Below are 6633 nucleotides of genomic sequence, written 5' to 3' on the forward strand. Positions count from 1 at the left end.
GTAGTTCTTGCTACTTGAGAGACTAAGGTGGGAGGTTCGCTTGAGCCCAGGAGTTGAAGGCTGTAGCGAGCTATGATTGCACCACTGCATTCCAGTGACAGAGCGAGATCCTGTCTCTAAAAAAAAAAAAAAAAAGTAATAAAATAAATTAATTTAAAAATAAGAATGAGGCACTTAAAAGCTAATCAGAAGCTCAGGTTGGGAAGTTTTCTAAATGGTGAGTGTGGTAGGAAACCCGAAAGGTAGCACCCAGTGATCCTCACCTCCTGGTATTCATGCTTGTGCAACAAAAGTATTAACCTTGCCCCAGGAAGTATCTGGCCTTTACTCTCACTTTCTGGGAGGTAATCTCTAAACTGTTGGAATGTTCTTTGTTTACCTGGGGGCCTTGGGCCATGCCAGATGGTCTGTGCTAACAGTGTGATATATGGTAGGGGTTCTGAACCATGCATTGTCAGCTCAACCTCAGGAGGGGGTTGGACATGAAGGCCAGCCACACAGGCAGTCAGCCATGTCTACATGACTAATAAAAATGCTGGACACCAAGGCTTGGAGGTGCTTCCCTGGCTGGGAATATTGCATGTGTATTATCACACATTGTTACTGTGAGAAGTAAGAATTGTCTGCATAACTCCACTGGGAGAGGACAACTAGATGCTCTGCATTTAAAACTCTCCTGGGGCACAGCAGCTGCACATCCCGGGGCTCCTGACCTCTTCGCCTTTGCAGTGTAGCCCAAGTCGGTCAGCACCAGAGGACCTCAGCAGCCATGTCGAAGCCCCATAGGGAAGCCGGGACTGCCTTCATTCAGACCCAGCAGCTACATGCCATGTAGCTGACACATTCCTGGAGCACATGTGCCGCCTGGACATTCACATACCACCCATCACGGCCTGGAACACTGGCATCATCTGTACCAATAGCCCAGCTTCCCGATCGGTGGAGAAGTTGAAGGAGATGATTAAGTCTGGAATGAATGTGGCTTGTCTGAACTTCTCTCATGGAACTCATGAGTACCACGTGGAGAGCATCAAGAACGTGCACACAGCCACGGAAATTTTTGCTTCTGACCCCATCCTCTACCGGCACGTTGCTTTGGCTCTGGATACTAAAGGACCTGAGATCCGAACGGGGCTCATCAAGGACAGCAGCACCGCAGAGGTGGGGCTGAAGATGGGAGCCACTCTCAAAATCATGCTGGAGAATGCCTACATGAAAAAGTGTGATGAGAATATCCTGTGGCTGGACTACAAGAACATCTGCAAGGTGACGGAAGTGGGCAGCAAGATCTACGTGGATGATGGGCTTATTTCTCTCCAGGTAAAGCAGAAAGGTGCTGACTTCCTGGTGACGGAGGTGGAAAATGGTGGTTCCTTGGGCAGCAAGAAGGGTGTGAACCTTCCTGGGGCTGCTGTGGACCTGCCTGCTGTGTCAGAAAAGGACATCCAGGACCCGAAGTTTGGGGTCGAGCAGGATGTCGATATGGTGTTTACGTCGTTCATCCACAAGGCATCTGATGTCCATGAAGTTAGGAAGGCCCTGGGAGAGAAGGGAAAGAACATCAAGGTAATCAGCAAAATTGGGAATCATTCTGAGGTTTGATGAAATCCTAGAGGCCAGTGATGGGATCATGGTAGCTGGCGGTGATCTAGGCATTGAGATTCCTGCAGAGAAGGTCTTTCTTGCTCAGAAGATGATGATTGGGTGGTGCAGCGGAGCTGGGAAGTCTGTCATTAACAGTGATGTGGCCAATGCAGTCCTGAATGCAGCCAATTGCATCATGCTGTCTGGAGAAACAGCCAAAGGGGACTATCTGGAGGCTGGGCGCAAGCAGCACCTGATTGCCCATGAGGCAGAGGCCGCCATCTACCACTTGCAATTATTTGAGGAACTCTCCTCGCCTGGCGACCATTACCAGCGACCCCACGAAAGCCACCACCGTGGGTGCCAACGAGGCCTCCTTCAAGTGCTGCAATGGGGCCATAATCGTCCTCACCAAGTCTGGCAAGTCTGCTCACCAGGTGGCCAGATACCGCCCACGTGCCCCCATCATTGCTGTGACACGGAATCCCCAGACAGCTGGTCAGGCCCACCTGCACCATGGCATCTTCCCTGTGCTGTGCCAGGACCCAGTCCAGGAGGCCAGGGCTGAGGATGTGGACCGCTGGGTGGACTTGGCCATGAATGTTGACAAGGCCGGAAGCTTCTTTAAGAAGGGAGATGTGGGCCAGGCGCGGTGGCTCACACCTATAATCCCAGCACTTTGGGAGGCCGAGGCGTGCGGATCATGAGATCAGGAGATCGAGACCATCCTGGCTAACATGGTGAAACTCCGTCTCTACTAAAAATACAAAAAATGAGCCGGGCGTGGCAGCGTGCGCCTGTAGTCCCAGCTACTCGGGAGGCTGAGGCAGGAGAATGGCGTGAACCCGGGAGGCGGAGCTTGCAGTGAGCCGAGATCGCGCCACTGCACTCCAGCCTGGGCAACAGAGCGAGACTCTGTCTAAAAAAAAAAAAAAAGAAAAAAAAAAGGAGGGAGTGAGATGTGGCCATTGCGCTGATTGGGTGGCGCCCTGGCTCTGGCTTCACCAACACCGTGCGTGTTGTTTCTGTGTGGTGATAGACCCCAGAGCCCCTCCTCCAGCCCATCCCACCTCCTTTCTCCAAACCATCCATTAGGCCAGCAACGCTTGTAGAGCTCACCCTGGGCTGTAAGGTGGCACTGGTGGGCTGGGACACCAGAGGAGAAGATAAACGCCTTGCTGAAACATGGCCGTGTTTACAGCCTGCTCTGGTGGGACAGCCCAGAGCCTGGCTGCCCATCATATGGCCCCACCCAATCAAGGGAAGAAGGAGGAATGCCCAACTGGAAGCCCCGGGAGCCAGATGGCAAGGGGGTCACAGCTTCTTTTCCTGTGTGAACTCTGTTCAATTCCTTTAGAAAACAGATGTCCAGAGGACTCCCACTGCTGGCCTGGGGTCAGGAAACAGCCAGTGAGAGTTAGGGGCCTTAGGGTATGGGGCAGTTGTTCCATTTAAGCCGACTCTGGCCCTGGCCCTTACTTGCTTCCCCTAACCCCGGGCCTCCCCAGTTTGCACCTGTCCCTGCCCTCCACTAAGCTGTCCTGCAGCAAACACTCCACCTTCCACCTTCCATTTTCCCCAACTACTGCAGCGCCTCCGGGCCTGTTGCTATAGAGCCTACCTGTATGTCAATAAACAACAGCTGAAGTAAAAAAAAAAAAAAACAACAACTCTCCTGGACACTGTCCCATGTGCCTCTTCAGTGAGTTATCTGAGTCCTTCTAACAGATTGTCAAATATGACAGTGTCTCAGGGACCCCAGGCTTGTAGTTGAGGTCAGAAATCATGGTGGTCTTGGGGATTCCCAATATTCGCAATACCTTTATGTAGTCATGTCTCCTTTAGTATGGGCTGGAGTTAGGGACTTGCTTCTATCAAATAAAATGTGACAGAAGTGACAGGATGTCCATTTTAAGATTAGTTTATAAATAAGCTTAGTCTTCCATCGTGGGTGCTCTCTTTCATGTTGCTTACCCTGGGAGATGACAGCATTCATGTCCTGAGGTGGCCCTGTGGAGATACCCACTCATCCTGTGAGCAATAACCACATAATTGAGGTTGGAAGCGGATCTTTACCCCAGTTGAATCTTCGCATGAGACTGCAGCCCTGGCTGATAACTTGATTGTAATCTCATGAGAGACCTTGAGCCAGAGGTGCCCAGCTAAACCATGTCTTGATTCTTGACCTGGACAAACTGTAAGAAAATAAATGTTTGTTGTTTTAAGCCACTATATTTGGGGTAATTTGTTAGGCACTGGGCTACAATATAAGGTGATCTGGTAGACCTATGTATTGGGTATCCACAAATGTTTTTGTCTGGAGGTCTTTTTTTCTAGAGTGATTCAATTTATTCAGAAAAGAACTTTCCAATCTCCCAGGCAGCATATACCTGGCTGCATGAGTTCAGGGTCCAGAGATAGAGAAAAGAACCAAACTTTCACGCATTCTCTTCTTTTTAGCCCCTGTACAAACCCCCGTCATCTGGTGCACCTGATGTGCCTAAGTCTGGAGCCCTTCCTGGATCATTTATCTGGAGAGATTGTTGCCTGGTTATGCCCAGCTGGAAAAGGGACCTGATGAGTCTACGGCTTTGTTTATACACTTTCAACAATTTTCCTTGTTTTAAACCTAGATCCTTGTTCTCACCTTTTAAAGTAACTAGTGCTACTCACAAGAATAACTCCAGAGGATATGGATCTACCATGAAAGAGAAAGCTATAAAACTTTTAGGAGATAATAAAAAACAATACCTTTATGACCTCAGGATGGAGAAAGATTTCTTAATCTAGTTTCAAAAAGCATTAGTTATAAAGAAAAACATGATAAATTGGTTTACACTAAATATAAGAACTTTTGTTTTTCTGAAAACATCATTAAAAGAGTACAGCCCAGGCGTGGTGGCTCACGCCTGTAATCCCAGCACTTTGGGAGGCCAAGGCAGGTGGATCACTTGAGGTCAGGAGTTTAAGACCAGCCTGGCCAACATGGCGAAACCCTGTCTCTACTAAAAATACAAAAAGTAGCCAGGCATGGTGATGTGTGCCTGTAGTCCTAGCTATTCAGGAGGCTAAGGCACAAGAATCACTTGAACCTGGGAGGCAGAGGGTTCAGGTACTGAGATCATGCTAGTGCACTCCAGCCTGGGCAACACAGCAAGACTCTGCCTCAAAATAAAATAAAATAAAATATCCCTGAAAGTATAGTCTTGTAAATTGTTGTTATATTCAAACAACAGAATACTATCCTTCCAAGAAAAGGAACTAAAGATAGATGCAATATAGTGAATGACTCTTGAAACACATTTTTAAATAAAATAAATAACATATAAAAGAATAAATACAGTATGATTATATTATATAAAGTCCAAAAATAGGCAAAACTAGAAATGCATACATAGATTGTAAAACTATAAACAAAAAAAGCATGTAATTACTATAAAAGTCAGGATAGTAGCTATCTATATAGGAGAAGAGATTATGATCAGGAAGGAATGCTAGTAATGTTGTATTTCCTGACTTGGGTAGTGCTTAATACATATGTGCTTTATAATTATTGATTATTCTGTAATTCATGTTTTATGTATTTTTCTGTATGTCTGTTGTAGTTAATAATTAAGAAGTTTAATTTTGCTTTTCATTGCTGTTGTTTCTGTCAGTCTTCTGCTATTTAAATGCTGTTTTATTTTTCTCATGGTTATTTTTATAATGACACCTTTATATATTATCTTTCCTCTTAAGCAATATTTATTGCTTCCCTGCCATGCACAACATGAGCTGTATCCTCTTCCTCCTGTCTAACCTCCTTCTCTTTCTCCATTCAATTTTAGTAAATAACATTACCTGACTCAGGGCTTACCTTTGTACATTTATCCTTCTGCTTGACTTGCCACCCTTAAAGATACCTTTAAATTCTGAGCAATTACAGATGAAGCTTTCAAGACTTATGCTACTTCCAAATTCTCTCTCCTTTCTTCCATTTATTTTTGGCAGTTCAAGTTTTCCTACATTGTCATAGTATGTAACATTCTGTCATCCTCATTCTCACCTTTATCTTTCTTATTCCTAGCCTTATTTTTGTTTTAAATCTGGAGTTAAAAACATTTGATTCTTACTCTCAGTCCTGTAGCTAAAGTTTGCTCATTTTCTCTTGGCTGGCTGTAGTTTGCTGGTAGTTTCCTCAAGAGTATTGTTTATATAGTCAATATTCTGTGGGTTCTTGCATCTTAAAAGTATTTGTCAGCCAGGCGCAGTGCTTCATGCCTGTAATCCCAGCACTTTGGGAGGCCGAGGCAGGTGGATCACGAGGTCAGGAGTTCAAGACCAGCCTGGCCAATATGGTGAAACCCCATCTCTACTAAAACTACAAAAAATTAGCCGGGTGTGGTGGCGTGCGCCTGTAATCCCAACTACTGGGGAGGCTGAAGCAGAGAATTGCTTGAACCCGGGACACAGAGGTTGCAGTGAGCCAAGATCATGCCGTTGCACTCCAACCTGGGTGACAGAGCGAGACTCCGTCTCAAATAAATAAATAAATATGTGTGTGTGTGTGTGTATATATATATATATATATATATATATATATTTATTTTTAAAAGGTGTTTGTCTGTAACCTTTAAGTTTGAAGGACAGTTTGTCTGAATAAAAACTCTTTGCATCAGTTTCTTTCCTTGAGTACAGTGAAGGTATTACTCTTCTGTGTTCTGACATTCAATTTCACTGCTGGGAAACTTACGTCAATCTGAATTTCTTTCTATTTTAAAGGACTCATCTTAGGCCGGGCGCAGTGGCTCACGCCTGTAATCCCAGCACTTTGGGAGGCCAAGGCGGGCAGATAAAAGACCCATCTTTCTACCTGGCTCACCAAATAATTATTCCTTGAAATTTGTATAAATTTACTTTTTACTTGAATTTATTTACTAACTATTGGTTCTAATAGTTCTGATGACTATTCTGTTTCCTTTGCCCTACATGGCCACTGAAATGACTGGAGAGGGACTTTGTCGCGAACAAAGACAGAGGCCAAGGACTTTCACATTGACCTTTTAAGAG

General features: G+C 45.4%; 1 pseudogene; it reads left to right on the forward strand.

Moving 5' to 3' along the window:
* Window positions 1-752: 752 nt before the first annotated feature.
* On the forward strand, window positions 753-2620 carry LOC112607989 (annotated as a pseudogene).
* Window positions 2621-6633: the final 4013 nt, after the last annotated feature.

Source organism: Theropithecus gelada, chromosome 1 (assembly GCF_003255815.1).
Source record: "Theropithecus gelada isolate Dixy chromosome 1, Tgel_1.0, whole genome shotgun sequence".
Lineage (NCBI taxonomy): Eukaryota > Metazoa > Chordata > Mammalia > Primates > Cercopithecidae > Theropithecus > Theropithecus gelada.